The following is a 19506-nucleotide window of genomic DNA, read 5'->3' on the forward strand; positions in this document are numbered from 1 at the left end:
CTCTTCAGATCAAGAGGAACTCTTCTCAAGGGGCTATATTTAAGGCACTATACTCAAGAAGTTCATCAATACCTGGACCTCAAACCTCAGCCTGATGTTATGGGTATCGGTGGGAGGGAATGAGTATATTTTGCATGTAGGAGGGATGTGAACTGCTGTGGCCAGAAGGTGGACTGTGGTATGTTATATTTTTGATGACTGGTCTCAGCAATATTTTTGGTCCCACATGCTGTTTTAGAAACTTGCCACTTCCCGTCAAGAGACTGAGTTTACTTCCCCTGTCCTTGAACTTGGGCTGGACTTTGCACGGATTAGTAGAATTGGGGGAAGTGATACTGTATGACTTCCAAGGCTAGGTTCTAAAAGATGGTACTGCTTCTGCCTGCCTCTCTCAGGATGCTTACCTTTAGAATCTAGCCACCCACTGTGGCGTGAGGAAGCCTAGGCCACATATTGAAGCCATGTGTAGGTTTTCTGGCACCAGATTCTCATCTGACAGCATCAACCACCAGACTAGTGAATGAGGCTTTATATAATTGCAGTCCCCAGCCTTTGAGCCCTTCCAGCTGTTGCTGAGTGGAGCAGAGATGAGCAGTCCTGTCCAAGCCCTGTCCAAATTGCAGGTTCATGAACAAAAAAATATTGTTGCTTTAGGTCAATAAGATTTAGGGTATTTTTTAAATATAGTCTTAGTAACTGAAGTAATTAGAATGGTTTATAGTTTGGGGTTTATTTATTTTTTTATTTTGTATTTTTTGTGTGTGTGTGTGGTACGCGGGCCTCTCACTGTTGTGGCCTCTCCCGTTGCAGAGCACAGGCTCCGGACGTGCAGGCTCAGCGGCCATGGCTCACGGGCCCAGCCGCTCTGTGGCATGTGGGATCTTCCCGGACTGGGGCACGAACCCGTGTCCCCTGCATCGGTAGGCAGACTCTCAACCGCTGCGCCACCAGGGAAGCCCGGGTTTATTTTTTAATTAAGTTTTGGTAATAAAGTTATGCTGCCTTCATGAAATGAGACACATTTTATCTTTTTGTTTTGTATGGAATAGTTTAAATAATAGTGTAATTATTTGTTCCTTAACAGTTAGGTGGACTCAAATTGAAAGGTTTTTTGTTTGTCTTATTATCTAAAGTAATAGTCAACTTTCCAATCCCTTCTTTGGTAAGTAGTCAGTTTGGGTTTTTTACTTGGTTTACTTTGGTTTATTTGTATTTTCTAGGAAATCATACATTTCTTCTATTCCTAGTCTTGCTAATATTTGTTTTGTCTTACATTTTTAAGCAGGATCGTAAAGCGTTGTGTGTGTGTGTGTGTGTGTGTGTGTCTGTTTGTATCTTGTTAGTCTTTAAAACAACAGCTTTTGGAATTATTTATCAATTCTTCTACTATTTTCCTGTATCTGGTATAGATTATAGGTAGATTATATCTGTTATTTTTATCCATTCACTCCTCAAATTTTCTTTCAGTTAATTTTGTGCTTTTTTAAAAAAAAAACAACCCAAAACTTAGGATAAACATAATGTTTCTTGACTTTTATTCATTTGTCTTCATAATGAAAGGATTTAGGGACATAAATTTTTATCTAATTATGGCTTTTTCTGTGTTCCATAAATTTTTATGTATTTACCTTTTCATTAATTTCTAGAGTATGATTTTTCTCATTGATCAGGAGTTAATTTTCAAATCATTAAGATATTTCAAACCATTTAAAAATTACTTCTTATATTATTGAATTATCAGTGACTGTGAGTTATAATATATTTACTTTTAAATATTTCTTATGGTTTGCTTTGTGGAAATTTTTATAAATCTGTGAGCAAATTAAAGTGTAAATTGTCTCACTGAGTGAAGTAAGATTCCATACTGTCTTAGTTCAGGCTGCTTTAATAAAAATATCATAGGCTGGGTGGGTAGCTTAAACAACAAAAACTTATTTCTTGTAGTTTGGAGGCTGGAAAGTCCAAGAGCAAGGCACCTGTCTGATGAGAACTTGCTTCCCGGTTCACAGAAGGCTGTCTTCTTGCTGTGTCCTCACATGGCAGAAGGGGCAAGAGAGCTCTCTGGGATATCTTTTATAAGGGCACTAATCCCATTCATTAGGGCTCCATCCTCACTCTCAAAGGCCTCACCTCCCAATACCATCACATTGGGATTTAGGATTTCAACATATGAATTTTGGAGGAGCACAAACATACAGTCTATAACATCCTGCCCCTGACCTTCCAAAACTCATATTCTTCTCACATGCAAAATACATCCATCCATTCCAACAGCTCCAAAAGTTTTAACTCATTTTCATCATCATCTCTAAAGTTTGAAGTTCGAAGTCTCTGTAAATATCATCTAAACCAGATTATGAGTGAGACTGAGGTATGATTTATTCAGGGGCAGAATTCTTCTCCAGCTATGAACCTGTGAAAGCAAACAAGTTATGTGCTTCCAAAATACAGTGGTGGGACAGGTAAAGGATAGACATTCCCATTCCAAAAGGGGGAAGTCGAAAAAAAGAAAGGAGTGACAGTTTCCAAGTAAGTACAAAACCTAATGCAGCAAATTCTATTAAACCTTAAGGCTTGAGAATAATTTTCTTTGGCCTGATGCTTTGCCTTCCAGACTCACTGGGGTGGCGATGTCACCATCATGGCTTGGTGGTATGCTGCCCACACCATGGCTCTGTGTAGTGGCCCTGCCCATGCTGCAGCTCTCTGTCAGGGTCCTGCTACTAATGCACTGGGCAGGGGCATGCTGGCCTATCTGAACCAGAGAGGGGGCCTCACCCTTTGAAACCATTCTGCTTACCCCTACCCTGGACCTGTGATGGCAGTGGCAGCCCTGATAATATCTGAAGTGCCTTGGAAGTAGGGGGAGAAGGGGAGTGGTGTTATTCTTTTCTTGTCTTGAAGAATAACATCTGGCTTCTGTTGAGATGGTTATTGAGGGCTGTGGTTTATACCCATATTAATCTTCTTATCAAACAGTCACTTTACTGTACCTTTAGTATTCTTTTCCAGGAATGCTTTCTTATTTTGCAATATAGATAGGCTGAGAATTTTCCAAATCTTTAAGTTCTAGTTCTTTTTTGCTTAACAGTTCCATCTTCAAATCATTTCTCTCTTCTCACATTTTACCATAAGCAGTCCAGAGGAACCAGGCCACTCCTTCAATACTTTGCATAGGGGTCTCCTCAGCTAAATATCCAATTTTGTTGCTTGCAAGTTCTACATTCCACAGAACACCAGAACATGAACTCAATTCAGTCAAGTTCTTTGCCACTTTATAATAAGGATCACCTTTTCTCCAGTTTCCAATAACATGTTCCTCATTTCCACCTGAGACCTCATCATAACGGCCTTTATGGTCCATATTTCTACCAACATTCTGCTCAGGATTACTTAAATATTCTAAGAAGATTGAGGTTTTCTCTCCAGTTCTCCTCTTTTCTTTCTGAACTCTCACCATAATTACCATTAATGCTCATATTTCTATCATGTACCTCTAAACCCTTCCAGCTGCTATCAATAACCAGTTGCAAAGTCACTTCAACTTTTTAAGTTATTTGTTATGGCAGCATCCCACTCTCAGTACCCAAATCTGTAGCAGTCAAGGTTCTTCAGAGAAACATAACATCTGGAGGCTGAGAATCCCACAATCTGCCATCTGCAAGCTGGAGACCTAAGAAGGCCAGTGGTGTAATCCAGTCAGAGTTTGAATGCCTGAGAACCAGAGGAGCCAGTGATGTAAATTCCACTTCAAGGGCAGAAGATGAGATGAGATGTCTCAGCTCAAACAGTGAAGCTAGAAAAAACGAGCAAATTCCTCCTTCCTCCACCTTTTGTTCTGTTTAGGCCCTCAACAGATTGGATGATGCCCTTCCACACTGGGGAAGGCAATCCAGTGAGTCCACCAATTCAAATGCTAATCTCATCCAGAAATACCGTCATAGACATCCCAGAAATAATGTTTAATGTGAGTACCCCATGGCCAATCAAGTTTACACATAAAATTAACCATCATACGTATAAACAGAAAAAAATCACTGAAATAAAACTTCAGAAGATGAATTTAAGGAGAGTCACTCTGGAGATCTGCCTGAATTAGTGCATTGGAAAACTCAAGAGGAAGAAATATCTGAAAACTAAGAACAAATACATACAGAGAGATAAATTATAACAAAGACATTTGGTTAAAGATTCATTTTCCACACACCATTTCTACCGACATTATTGGAGCCTGTTCATCATCAAAATAATGGTGTATAAATCAAGGAAGGTGTAAACAAAATTGAGGGAACAGGATCCAACACAAAAGAGAGGCAAAGGAATTTACTGAGTGTTGGTGAAGAGACACACCAAATGACAGCTGTACAGCAGGCCTAAAATGAATCAATCTAGCTTCGAACAGGTCAGAAGGCTCAAGGAGAGACTTCTTCAAGAAGATGAAATTCAAAGCGAGAGAGAGGCATGGACATATATACACTACCAAATGAAAGGTAGATAGCTAGTGGGAAGCAGCCGCATAGCACAGGGAGATCAGCTCTGTGACCGCCTGGAAGGGTGGGATAGGGAGGGTGGGAGGGAGGGAGACGCAAGAGGGAAGAGATATGGGAACATATGTATATGTATAACTGATTCACTTTGTTATAAAGCAGAAACTAACACACCATTGTAAAGCAATTATACTCCAATAAAGATGTAAAAAAAAAAAAGATGAAATTAATAAAATACCTAATGGGTCTGAGTCTATTGAGAAGAGATTTATACAAGCTCTGGGGAATATGGGGGGAAAAATTAATGTTAAAAGCATAGAAAAGTAAAAAATGGAAAAAATAATTCTTAATTAGGGAAAATAATCATAGAAAACATGATTCAGCTATCATAGTATTTACATGGTCAACATAAACATTGGATATTAATCTAAGCAATAGATATGGATCCTGTAGTATGATCCTGTGGTATTGATACCAGAGGCTTTTAGAAGGGCTGGCTAGCGGGGTAGTATGGAGGAGAGAGACTAGGAAAAAAATGGATATTGATCTATCATAACTTTATAAGATTTTGGAAGAACAAGGGAACCCAAGTGTTTGTGTGTGTGTGTGTGCATGCATGTGTGTGTGTTTGTGTGTGGTGAGAATGGTGGTTATATGTGAAAGAGAGCTAAATTCTCATCTTTTGTAATAGATATTATCAGTAGATAGTAATGCCTATAACTGAAAGGAAGAACGTAAGACTGTAAGAATGTTATTTAGAGATTGGGAGTAAATATCAAAAACCAACAGGAAGAGTTGAAGCAGTTGCCTCCCAGGGTGAGAAATTTGAAATATGTGGGGCCTGATGTTTTTCATAACAAGTCTTATAAAGTTTTAAATGATGTACATGTGAGATTTTGCCAAAAATAACCCCCCCAAACCTAAATTAAAAATAAAGTGGAATAACGAAAGACAACAGAGACTTAATAGATCCAGGAGATGTATAAGGAGGAGTTCTACAAGGTTAAAAAAAAACGGAGAGAGAAAATAACAAGAACTCATATTAGAAGAAAGACCTAAGCCTGCATCTTGAAGGATACCCCATTCCCTCACCCTGACCCAAGTTTCAGTTAGCATTGATGAGAACAACTGATAATAGGCATATCCCTATAAAATTTTCAAAATCCAGGGAAAACAATAAAATCTTTCTGGGTTCCAGATAGAAAAAACAAGTTATTTGTGAAGGAAAAAAAATCAGACTGAGATTGAATTTCCTGCATCCAAGTTTGGAGACTAGAAGATGGTAGGATAATGTCAATGGACTAGTGAGAGAACTACACCCCATGAATCCTGTACTAGGCTAAGCTATCAGTCATCTGTCAAGGAGAGAGAGATTTGCAGATGTTTGAGGAGTCAGAGATTAGAGAAGTCTTGAGAAGGTATACTAACCAACAAAAGTGTTTGAACAGTGACTGTAGGATAGGGGAAGATAAAAGAGGAAACAGTGGTAAGCAATGAAGCTGTCAGTATACACATGGTCCAATTTCAGTGGTTAATGAAGCTGTTTCCAATTGTTGGAAAATGCTTACTGTAAGTTCTAAAGAAGTATTCTTTTTTCTCTACCTTTCAGCTTGAAAATTTTCAAAATAAAAATTTGAAAGACTTTTACCTAGATTTACCAATTTCTCTTGTAGTATATCACTTCTAATTCTTTAGAAATGGCTGATTGTAGGGCAGGAAAAATAGGTGAGCCTGCATTGTTTTAACATGACAGAAAGTAAGGAAATGTGCCATGATGAATGGGGACCTGTCAAAAGGGCAGAGTGCGCACAGATGATTTACTGGGGAGTACATTTTGGAAAAACACCTGTAAGGGAGTGAACAAAGCAGGATTGGAAGAGGGGAAAGTTCACCTGTGATGCAGTTCATCTTCTGCATTGTGAGCTCTGGACCTGAGATGGTCCAGCTATGGCTGTTGTATTTGTCCGTTTGTTGTCAAAATTGGGCAAAGGAGTATGAAGAGATAGATACCTTCCATATATACCCTTCATATGACTAACATGTTTGTCATCTGGGTGATAAAAAATACTCTTTCCTGCATTTGTGTGACAGAAGTCTTACCTCTTTCTGATGACCAAGGTCAATTACTTCTTCCAGATTGGTGACTCCTTTCCTTGCCCTCTGGTTTCTTGGCCCAAGGTACTTGAAGTGACCAGGTAGCAGTTGTAACTTAAAGTTTAATGGGCTATGTCCCTTGGTAAGAACAAGACCTTTAGGTTCATAGAACCTAGCATTGCAGGGAAGGGAAATATAAATTTCAAAGTGGGTCACTGGGAATGATGAGGCCATTCCTGCTTCCTCCCCTTTGTTTCTTGCATGTATGTTACTTATTACAGATGTCATACCATAATTGTTACTGATTTAGGGTATAACTGCATCCTGGAGGAGGGTGTCGTATCTTCACATGGTATCATCTCCTCAACCATGCCTTCAGAATGCTCTTCCATTGCTCTCTCAGACTGGCAGCTTCTGAATGTTGCGGTATGTGGTACGACCAGTGGACCCAATGGTCTGTGCTCATATCTCGTTCTCTATAAAGAAGATCCCTTGGTCTGTAGCAAAGTTAAGCAGGATATAAAGTGAACCAGAAACATTGGTAGGTCTCAGGTGCTGGTTACTACCTCATGGTCAGGAAAGGCAAATCCATACCTGTAATATGTGCTGATTCTGGTCAAGGTGAATTGATGCCCCTTCCAGAGTGGAAAGGGTCCAATGTAATCAGTTTACACTGTCTGATGATCTCTTGGAGGTAATGTGCCATATTGGGGGTTCAGCTTTGGCCTCTGTTACTAGCAGATTGGATGATCTGTTGTAGCAGTTAGCTAGATCAACCTTGGTGAGAGGGAGCCATACTATTGGGCCCATGCATAGTCTCTGTCCATGCCACCATGGCTACTATGTCCATTATGCCAGCACTAAGGGGGTCAATGACAAGCTGGATGATGTCAGCTGGTTAGTATTCTGTATACTTATTTAGTGCCTCTTCCGTGGTGGAGTGTCTTCTGATGGGTATCAATATGTGATACAAAGATTCTCGTATTTTATGTCCACTCCCACAGGCCTATCCTTATGCACTGTTCCCAGGAAAATCAGTTAAGAGACTTTGTAATCTTTTCAGTGAAGTTAAAGAGGCCCAAAACACATCAAAATGGTGTTTTGATATGTAGGGAGGAACTAGTGGAGGGAAAGAGGAGGAAGACGGAAGAAAGAGACGGTTTATAAATTAAGGTTTCAGAACTTAACTGGGAAAGGATGAGATCAACCTTAGAATGGAAGGCAAGAAGGAAAGAGGAATGAATGGAAAATAGAAGATCTGAGGCAAATGGGGAGAACATGAAGGAATTTCCATCAGATTTTGCTTAGTGAAATAGGTGTCCAGATTATCTGCTAAGAGTGCATGTGTACAGAACCCTGTGAAAATTGGTCCTCTACCCACCACACTTCTTTTGCACATTCTTTGACCCTTTCTTGACTGAGAGTAAGCAGCCATGCTCCCTGGAAGTGCCTTTCCAAAGAGTTCTGAAGGAGAGAGCTCTTTAGTTCTCGTTCAAACTCAGATAGGAGACTTGGGTGCCCTGGAGTTCCACAGAATTCATATGAGGATCTCAATAGATCTCAAACCCATGTTTGTGATCCTGGGTTATGTAACTAATATGGATAATTCAAATAATGCAACTTTCAGATTCCTTTGTACCTCAACAATGCTGACTCATTATCAAATAAATAAAATTTATTTACTCTGAATGTTGCCTCTTAGTTGGTCCTCTTAATTGACAAGAGAGTCCATCAGTATCTTGTTTTAGATTACCCTATGAAAGTGAAGAATTTATGGATTATATGCTGATGGGAAAATTACCTGCTGAGGTAACTTCATATTTATTCTTCTACTGATTTCATATATATGAATTTTGTAAAATGTGGGGTTTTTGCATGAGGTAAAAGATAGCACATATATAAGGAAGTATATAATGTGCATATCTGGAGCCAAAATATTTATTTAAAATTATTTTGAATTAATAAAAGTTTATATGTAGTGATATTTGCTTTGCCTATGCTTTTTGACTGTCATTCATTTATTCATTTGCCATATACTTGCTACAATATGTAGGTTCTGTTCCAGGTGCTGGGAATATAAATGCACGAAAGATACAGTCCCTGAATTTTAGGGAGTTTATGGTCTGGTTATAGGAGACAGGTATTGTAATAAACCAAGTACTGTAGTATATTGTATGTGCTAAGAAAGAAATATATACAGGATGGACTAGGGCCCAAGGGAGGGAGTAGTCAATTTCTGCCTCAGAAGTATGGGAACCTGCTGTCAAGAATGGTTTTACTGATGAAATGGTGACTGAATCTTGAAAGGTAAGAAAGTGTTTTTGTTAAGTTTGACATTAGATAACGTGAAGTCTTTGAGGCCAAAGAACTTCATCTATACAAGTTTGTATTCTGGCACAAAGGAAACATTTGCCAATGAGTCTCTAAGGTTTCCAAACAATTTCAAGTTTAAAACTTAATATTATAAAGGTATTTTTTTCAAATACCAGCAGGTGGCAATATTATCCCATAAAAAAAGAATGATCGCCAAAAGCTGAAAATGACTTTCCAGAATTTCCAAATCTGGTAATGAGGGTGTTCTGGGTTAAAAATGGATGAGAAAAAGTGAGTTTGACAATTTTTTTCTTGGCAGGCCAGCTTTTCCTTGAATAAGCCAATGTCCGAACTCCCCAATCCCCCCTTCCCATTCATTCTGAGCCCCAGAGATCTCCATAAAATGGACTTGGACGTCTCTCATTCAAAGGCCTGTGGGAGTCTGAAGCCCTTTTCAAGACTTCTGCACTACATTGACCCAGAAACAAAACTGAGCTCCCTGCCTGATGTCCACTAAAAGCCAATCTGCATAAAATATTCATGAATTTAAGAGACTTTAGTGAAGATTTGGGGAAAGGATAACAGCAGAGTTTACACAGCAGCAATGCAAACAAGCACAAATGAATCATCTTCCCAGGTCTCAGAATGTCCTTTGGCCACCCACCATCATGGAATTTCACAGAAGTCTTTTGTTTCAGCCCTTCTTTATCTGTTGACTCCTCTTTTCCCCTTCTTGGCCCTGGAACTTCAAATTCTCCTTCTCTCCCTCTCCCCCTCTCTCCATCTCCTCCCAATTTCCCTGTCCCCTCTCCCTGCCTCCTATTCTCCTTCTCCCTTTTTCTCTCTCCTGGTCTCCCACCTCCAAACCCACTAAGGTGCTCTACGGTAGAGGGCCCTTCACTCTGTGTGATTCCCGCCTTCCTTGAAGGCAGTAGTAGCAGTTTATTACCTTGAAACAGAAAACAGAACAATTTTTCTGTTTTCAGTGTAATAAAAATACTTTAAAAAACATGCCCTGCAGATATTAAAAAAAAACCACCACCTGTGATCATGGTTTTCAGCTAGTGTTTGCAGGTTTTTCTTTAGCAGGGTGATATTAAGTGAGCTTGTTAGGGTCCTCTGCACCTCTCTCCATCTTCCATGTGCCTAGAAAATGTGCCTAGTTTCTTCCATGATCTATCATATTTGCATTATTTGCTCTTGATTTTTTCTTTCCGTAGGGTTCTTTATCTGTGCAAGTCAATGTGGTCCCAGAATTAGGGCCAATTAGGAAATTGGTGATTGCTCTGCTATAGGGGGCCATTTTTTCCCCTAAATATTTTATTATGGAAATATTCAATATAAAGAATATTTGGAAAAATTATTGAATCTATCACCTAGAGTCTATGATTGTTAACATTTTGTTATATTTGCCTTCTGTCCATCTAATTTTTTGATGCATTTCAAACTAAGTTGCAGGCATAAGTACATTTCACTCCTAGACATTTTAGCATGCATGTAACTAACTAGAGTTTAATATTTATTTTCAGGTTTTTTTTTTTTTGAGGTAAAATTTATGTAACAGTGATATTCAGATCTTAAGCATACCATTAGATAAGTTTTGAGCAATGCAAAAGCCTGGGTTATCTAAACCCCTATCAAGATACAGAAAATTTACATAGAGGATTTATTTGTTTGTTAGTTTTTCCACACGGAGTGTAAAATGGTTAAATTCTAGACATTTCCAGGTCTGAGTACACTATTGGTGAGAAATTACTTATTATAGTATAAGGGATTTTAAGTGAGTTTTATTTATAAGTACAGAAACACAGATTAAGGTCTGCATTTGTGCTTTTTGCTATTGTTTCAGTTTGAGCTCAGTGACTTTACAAGTAAGCAGAAACACTCAAGCAAAATGGTCAGTGCCTGTGAATTAAGAGCAGGAACTAGGTCTACTTTTTGATCTGTATCTCAACTACCTGGAATGCTTTATACCTTTGGCACTCAATAAATATTTCTTGTTGCCATACTATCTGCTACAAAAATTTACTAGGTCTATTTTACGGCTATTGTTTGTGTACCTAAAAATAGTCATGGGACTATAGAAGTCAAAGCCATGGAGAGTGTCACACATCCTTCTCAGCTGTTCATCAGGCAGTACTTGAAGTAGGGTTAAAGGTATAGGGTAAAGTTATAGAGCTTCTCAAGGGCCCAGAGGTAAAGAAAGAATGATAGCTAAATTCAGACAGAACAGCACTGAGGTTCCAGGAGACCTAGATTCTGAGTTCTTTTATGCTTCCTGTTGGAGTTCACATCCAGTGCTTGGCCTTCCCAGGGCCTGTAGGTTCATGCAGATGAGTAGTTACTGCTTCTTGAAGGTGTTTGTATGGAAGAGTCCTGATACATGCTTACAGAAAGAAATATATAGCAAAACAGTGGCATGTTATTTTATTAAACTAAGTTATAGTCAAGAAATTCGGATATCTTTTTTTTTTTTTTTTGCGGTACGCGGGCCTCTCACTGCCGTGGCCTCTCCCATTGCAGAGCACAGGCTCCGGACGCGTAGGCTCAGCGGCCATGGCTCACGGGCCCAGCCGCTCCGCGGCATGTGGGATCCTCCCGGACCGGGGCACGAATCCGTGTCGCCTGCATCGGCAGGCGGACTCTCAACCACCGCGCCACCAGGGAAGCCCTCGGATATCTTTTTAAATGCTGCATCCAAATTCCAACAACCCAAATGTCCACTGAGGCCCATTACAAACCATTGCTTGTCATTCTTTTTTTTTTTTTAATCGAAATATAGTTATATAGTTGATTAGCAATGTTGTGTTAGTTTCTGGTATACAGCAAAGTAATTCAGTTTAATATATATTTATGTAAATATAGGTACTATTTTTCAGATTATTTTCCATTATAGGTTATTACAAGATACTGAATATCACTTATATGTGGAATCTAAAAAAATGATACAAATGAACTTATTTACAAAACAGAAACAGACCCACAGACATAGAAAACAAATTTATGGTTACCAAAGGGAAAAGGGGCGGGGAGGGATAAATCAGGAGCTTGGGATTAACAGATACACACTATTATATATAAAGTAGATAGACAACGAGGACCTACTATAGCACAGGGAACTATATTCAATATCTTGTAATTGCCATACTTTGTTTTTGAGTTGGTTCCCGCTTCACTGACTTAAAGTCAAATATGCAGAGTGAAATCTGTCTCTCAATTGCTATCTTGGTCACAGATCTTTTTGTTCACAGATGGAAATTTTCTCCAGAAGAAATAATAGTAGTATTTTGTCCTGTCTTCAGTTTTGGAGAATAAAACTCACTCTAACGGGTTTAAGCACAAAGAGATTTATCATGGAATATTAAATGGCTCACAGATTCTAGGTTGAGCTTCCAGGAATGGTTCCCAACTCACACTGGCTGGCAAGGGTTTGTTGCTTTTACCCCAAGCAGGATACTATAGTATCAGAAAGACACCACCAAAACTATCAGCTCCTGAGCCTCTGCTACGAGCAGAAAATAGTCTGCCAATTTAGGAAGCTGCTGTTACAGCTGCTGTCCCAGAGTGTGCCACTGCTGTTCCAAGCCACACCAACAAAAGTGAATACCAAAGTCGAGATTAACATCTGATCATAGGAACTTGAATAAAACCTAGAACCCGAGGTACAAAGGGATTGAGAAATAGTTTTCAGCTGTTTAGCTTCAGAATATTAGAAGAAGGAGTTAAAACATGTACTGAGTGAGCCATTTCAGTGTCTTCTAGAAATAGCTAACATTTGGAGAGTTTATCAAGATGGCAACATAGGAGGCTCCAAACATTCTTCCTCCCATGGATGCAACAAGTGTGTAGCTGCATTCTAAGAAATTCCCTCTGAAAAAAATCGAGAAACTAGCTAAGCAACTCCTACGTATCAGGCATATGAGAAAATACAAAATGGGTAGGAAAGGCTGAGACACACACTCACCGTAAACTCCGCCCCCAGCAGTGTCATACTATTGAGAGGGAACTCCAACTCCCAGCTTCTCTCTGAGGAACAGAGTTTGGACTGCACATCTAGCACCCCAACTTTTGACTCCCCCATGAGGGATGGGTTTCCAAGACACCTAGCCTACAGCTAACATCATACTTAATGGTGAAAGGCTAAAAACTACCTCTAACATTAGGAACAAGGCAAAGATGCCACTTTTGTCACTTTTACTCAGCATAGTACCATAAGTTGTAGCCAGAACAATTAGACAAGAAAAATAAATAAAATAATCCAAATAAAATGGAATAAATAAAAGTCTCTTTTTGCAGATGACATGATATTATATATAGAAAACCATAAGGACTCCACTATAAAACTGTTAGGACTAATAAAAATTCAGTAAATTTTCAGGTTACAAAATCAATATACAAAAATTAGTTGCTTTTTTATACATTAACAGTGAACTATCAGAAAGAGAAGTTGACAATCTCATTTGTAATTGCATCAAAAACAATAAAATACTTAGGAACAAATATAACCAAGGAGGTGAGAGATCTGTACACTGAAAACTATAAGACATTGATAATAGAAATGAAGACACAAATAAATGGAAAGATATTCCATGGTCATGGATTAAAAGAATTAATATTGTTGAAATGTCCATTCAATGTCATCTCTATCAAAATTCCAACGGCATTTTTCATAGAAATAGAACAAACAATCCTAAAATTTGTATTGAACCATAAAAGTCCCCCAAAAGTGAAATCAATCTTGAGTAAGAAGAACAAAGCTGGAGGCATCACACTTCCTAACTTCAAACTATATTACAAATCTCTAGTAATCAAAACAGTATGGTATTGGTATAAAAACAGACATGTAGATCAATGGAACAGAACAACAAGTACAGAAATAAACCCATGTATATAAGGTCAGTTAATTTTTGACAAAGGAGGCAAGAATATGCAATGGGGAAAGGATAGTCTCTTCAGTAAATGTTGGGAGTACCAGATATCCACATGCAGAAGAATGAACTGGGTCCCTGTATTATACCATACACAGAATTATTTAGTTCATTTTGTAATAGTTTTGCACAGGCCCTGTATTCAAGTCTTTCTGTTTATTATTCATCTATAGAGGACTGCTTACCTAGAGAATTATGGGTGTACTCTCCTTGACTTGACTTCCTACTCTAACCTGGTACTTTCTCAGTTGTACTCCTAGAAATAGAGCTGGTTTTGAGTTGGAGGCCTGGAAGCATATAGCTTGTAATCTTTGTTAAGGCCTTTAGCTACCTGGTAGTAAAGGGAAAGTGAACTGAGGTTGCTGTCAACTGGTGTATACAGTTTGAGTGTGTTGAATCACATCCCCTGAGCACACATCATTTCTGGGGGTGCTTTCTCTGAACCTTGGTCTTCCTTCACATCCGGAGAAGCAGGTAGCCCCAGGAAGAGGAGGGACCAATGTGCAGCTCAGTGGCTCACGGGCATTTCATTTGGTGGCATCACAGTGATTATTTCTTTGTGCTCACCAGTTATTTGTCATATACTTCATTCTTAAGATATTGCTTCCTACCCCTCAAGGATATCCTTTTGAGTAATTTGACAATGAAGAGAAGAGATGTAGGTAGCTTATAATCGGATTGTTTGGGTTTTTTTGTGGTTGAGTTGTATGAGCTGTTTGTATATTTTGGATATTAGGCCCTTGTTGGTTGCATCATTTGCAAATATTTTCTCCCAGTCCATAGGTTGTCTTTTCATTTTGTTTATGGTTTCCTTTGCTGTACAAAAGCTTATAAGTTTAATTAGGTCCCATTTGTTTGTTTTTGCTTTTATTTCTATTGCCTTGGGAGACTGACCTAAGAAAACATTGGTACGATTTGTGTCAGGGAATGTTTTGCCTATGTTCTTTTCTAGGAGTTTTATGGTGTCATGTCTTAATTTAAGTCTTTAAGCCATTTTGAGTTTATTTTTGGTATGGTATGAGGGTTTGTTCTAACTTCATTGATTTACATGTGGCTGTCTGACTTTCCCAACACCACTTGCTGAAGAGATTGTCTTTTTTCCACTGTATATTCTGTTGGCTTTTAATCAGTTTGAAGCCAGATTGTAACAATCAGGATCATTTAAGGTACTAATAGTGGACAAACAAAATGTCTACTATATAAACATCAAAAAATTAAAATCTTTGTAATTTTGTCTTGGAATTCATTGAGTTGTAGAACAATGTTCATATTTTGTTTTTGCTTAAAAAAGGAAATTAATATGGTAAATTAAGGAGACTAGGAAATTTGTGAATATACATGCATGTTTATATATGCCAAATAAATATAAACATTTGCTACTCACACATGCACTATATTGTACAAATGTTCTTCATTAGCTATTTTGCCAGATCCAGCTCAAGGACTTATTTATCTATCCTTAGGAATTTTAGCACACAGAAGGTGTTTTAGACAACACAAGATGAACAGAAGCACAGTTTATGACTTTTATCAGTTAACTGCAATATTGATATGTAATTAACTCTAATGGATTCAGCAGTCATAAAGAAATCATTAAGTTGATTTTTTTTAACTAAGAGCATTGTCACAGTAAACTAACTGCTGATGACCATTTGCATTTCACAAACATTACTCCTGTCTATGAGTGTATCCAGGCTATGCTGTTGTTGGCTCAGGCTCTGAACTTGAACTCTGTGTAAAGCTGGAAGTTATAGCCCTTATCTTAGTCATTGGGCTTAGGCTGTTTCTTAAAACTCTAAGAACTGGCTTGGTTACTGTTAGTTCTCCCTTCTGAAAACTGCATTTTCTTGTGACCTAGTAGACAAATTCAACTTTTCCTACTGAAAAATGAAAGATTTAGAGCAGCAGTTCTCAAAGCAGTTCTCTTCTTCAGGGAGTCTGCAACGTCAAAACTGTTTCCATAATAATACTCAGACTTTTATTTCCCCCTTTTTCTTCCAGAGGCTACAGCACATGATAGTATAGTTGCTCTGATATTAATATGTGGTGAGTTTATTATGATTTTTAAAAAATTTTTTACTAAATAAGTAAATACATATTTAAATATTTTCTCAGTTTTAACTTATTATATGGTAATAAACGATTGACTGAACCCACATAAACAAAAGCTCTTTGGAGCCCTCCATAATGTTTAAAGGGATCCTGAGACCAAAAAGTTTGAGTACTGCTGGTTTAGTGTAATGTAAACAGTTGTTTGAAGACATTAGTGTTCATAGAGATTCTAAATGTACTTCTTGGGTATTTAGACATTATTTTCTGGATCCTATATAGTTGCCACAAACTTGTGTTGCATTAGCATGGTAATAAAATGCTGTTCAGGGTTTTTTTTCACTATTTCTACTAAAATGGTACATGATCCTTGTGATGCACATTTACAACTGATATCACTTGCCATTCATTATGGGATAACTGATTTGCCAACTTGAGGCTTTAAATAATTGTGGCTTCATTACGGATTCAAGTGCATCTTATAACAAATAACTATGAGTCGTTCTAAACAATTGATAATAAATAAGCTTTCAAGTCAAAATTATCACAGATCTTTTCTGGAGACATTTATGTTGGTTTATTTGGATTATGATACTTTGTATCTATATATTGCCTATCTTTTGACATTAATAGTTATATTTACCTTACTTAGGGAATCTGCAGCAATGAGTAAGATTCTTCAAAACACGCTGGTGAAAGTAATTTTAGTTAGTTTTAGATAGCCAAAAATAGCAACATGTAAAACCTCTTTAATGTGTATAATCTCAAGGTTTAAAATTTTTTTAAATTTCCAATGTTTCCAATATTTATACCAACATGAAGTTTTTGAATAATGGTACTGTTTGTCTTAAATGGCATTTTGAAATAACTGTAAGTGTGGAAATTCATGTAGAGGTTTATTTTGATTATAAAATATTAATAACATGTTAATATTTATTGAACTATATTATATGCTTGAAAAATATGAAATATTATATTATATGAATCCTCTTTTTAGATAGGCAGTATAGATGAGAGAAAAGAGATACTTTGGGGAAGAAGATTATTGTAAATTGTAAAATGTTCAATTATTCATATACATTTCAATTATTATGAAAATAACTATAGTGGAAAAAATATAGTGAAACATATTAGAGAATTACTTCCAAGTATAATACCATTCTGGTATGTTGGAGGACATGACAAAAGCCATTTAGTACTCTAAAAATTAATCTATGTGAAGTAAAACCTCAGTTAACTGCCATGATAGGGTATTCTTTTGGTTAATAGATGATAAAAGATGATTGCCATTGAAAAGATAGTTTGTTATAGTTTGCAAGAGGAGGAGGCATGCCATGCCATGCAGGACCAGATGGGGAAGCACAGGGGTAGGTCAGGATGCAGAAGGAGTGAGGGGAAAGCATGGGCCAGGGCCTTTATTGTGGTTCTTGGGGGAAGGATTGGGAAAGGCAGAGTAAGTAGCTGAACAAGTTTAGTTTGAGTAATTTCTGCAGGCTCTGAGATATAAGGGTGGTTCCTAGTTGTCTGGTACCTGGTCCTGGGGTGATTTAGGCCTGGGAGATAGTATACCAGATTGCAGGAGTCTCATAAAAGGAGTTGTCAAAATATCATGAAATACAGATAATAAAAAACATGATTAATATACTGACATACCATGTGTTTATTTATCTTTAATTACCTGTGTCCCTCCATAGAATACAAGCTCTGTGTGGCAGCTCTTTGTCTACTTTATTTCTGCAGCAGTCCCAGAACTTAGAATGGTACCTGCACATAATGATTACTTGTTGAGTCAAGGAGAGATCTAGTGAGCCATAAACCTACTCTTCTTTTTATGTTCTCATTGTTGTTGTCATCTAAAGTTAAAATCTCTTGGTCCTTGTTCCCTGCATCTCCATCCCCATTATATCAATTGCTGAGTCTGTCAGGTCTACCACTGAAATATCTCTGGTATCTGTTTTTTGATTCAGATTCCCAGTTGATTCTTCAGGCCCTCCTTAAATCTTGCCTGGATTATGAATGTAAGTGCATACTTTGTATTTTATACCTTTTACTTATCCTGTTTTAAAAGTTCTGTAATATTATTATGTTCCTTATTTATTTTTGACCCTCACAGCAATCTTATGAGGTCATTTCAGTTAACTTCATTTACAGAAATAGAGTCTGAGATACAGGAAGACAAGTAATTTGCCCGAGATTAGTGCAAGTAGCAGAGCTAAAACCTGATTCACTTTTGCCCATCTTCTCTCCCTAGCCCCATTTCCTATTATACCTTGCTTGATTAATTTCTCAATCTTATCACTCCTTTGCTTTAGAATTTCTTGTGGGTTTTCATGGCTTATAGACAAGTCCAACCTCCCTAGCCTGACTTTTACTGAGTTGTTTCCAATCAGTTGTAAACACCAGCCAAAGTCATCTCTGTACAGTAACTTGGACACATGATACTTCATCACCTGGACTGTTCATTAGATAATTAGGTAATCGGCACATTAGATAATTCAAGGTCCACCTTCTCCGTGGACTATTTTCATTGCCTTCGCCCTCTTCCCACCCTAGTTCTATGGAAATTTCTCCTTTTTCTGAACTCTAACTTTTTACCTATAACTCTCATATAACACTTAGAGAAACAATCTTGTAATATAGCTATCTGTGTTCATTTTATCTTTCTGTAGGTCTGTATCTTATTGCTGCAGGTCCCATACAGCAGAAATCAGCACTGAAAAGTTTTTGCTTTCTGTGGCTCACTCCTCCACCTCCCAACATCAGCAACTAGCACATTGCTTTGTGTATCTGTACCTGATAAGAATGCATTGCATAAACTATTAACCTTTTGGGTGAATTGGGACATATTCATTGAGAATACAATATGCTAAAATTAGCTCAAGCATTCACTGAGGATAAGTGGATTAATGAATTACCTACCATAAGGCACTTAGGTTTTATTTGAGAACCCTCTGAAATCTCAATATGTCCCTATATATTTTCATTTTAAATAATCCTTAATGAATAAAATAAATGCTTTTTATACTCTTTATTTGAGTTTTTGAGTTAGAAGGCCTACATTCCATTTTTAACACCACTTGAAGTTTTAAGAACTAGTGAATATTAAAGTCCAGCCCTTAGCAGACGAAAGATAACTTGAGAGTAGAAAATCACAAACTTGTATTTTTTTTTTTTTTTTTTTGCAGTACGCGGGCCTCTCACTGCCGTGGCCTCTCCCGCTGTGGAGCACAGTCTCCGGACGCACAGGCCCAGCGGCCATGGCCCACGGGCCCAGCCGCTCCGCGGCACGTGGGGTCCTCCCGGACCGGGGAACGAACCGCGTCCCCTGCATTGGCAGGCGGACTCCCAAGCACTGCGCCACCAGGGAAGCCCACAAACTTGTATTTTTTAAGGTCCCCATGATGAACCATATAAATTATGTTCTAGTATTTGTTTTATCTTTCTACTTTCTGTGAATACTTCTGTGTCCTATAAAATGCCACAATCCATAATATCAATTGGGAAAATAAACATACAAGTTTGAAAAAAGGGTATTATTTTTAGAGATATTATACAATTTTCAGTGTTGATATTTAGCACCTGTATTGTTTTCCTGTAACTGCTATAACAAATTACCACAAGCTTGGTGTCTTGAA

The 19506-nt window shown here is 37.8% G+C and overlaps 1 long non-coding RNA gene across 1 annotated transcript in view; it reads left to right on the forward strand.

The window, feature by feature from the left end:
- Window positions 1-19506, forward strand: part of LOC115803645 (uncharacterized) — a 66790-nt gene that overhangs the window by 34347 nt on the left and 12937 nt on the right. Inside the window, exon 3 of the long non-coding RNA XR_016392170.1 lies at window positions 1-19506. This exon is cut by the window's right edge and continues 12937 nt beyond it. This is a non-coding gene — a long non-coding RNA (uncharacterized LOC115803645).

Source organism: Delphinapterus leucas, chromosome 2 (genome assembly GCF_059928025.1).
Source record: "Delphinapterus leucas isolate spDelLeu-1000000601 "Yukka" chromosome 2, BTC_Dleu_Yukka2, whole genome shotgun sequence".
Lineage (NCBI taxonomy): Eukaryota > Metazoa > Chordata > Mammalia > Artiodactyla > Monodontidae > Delphinapterus > Delphinapterus leucas.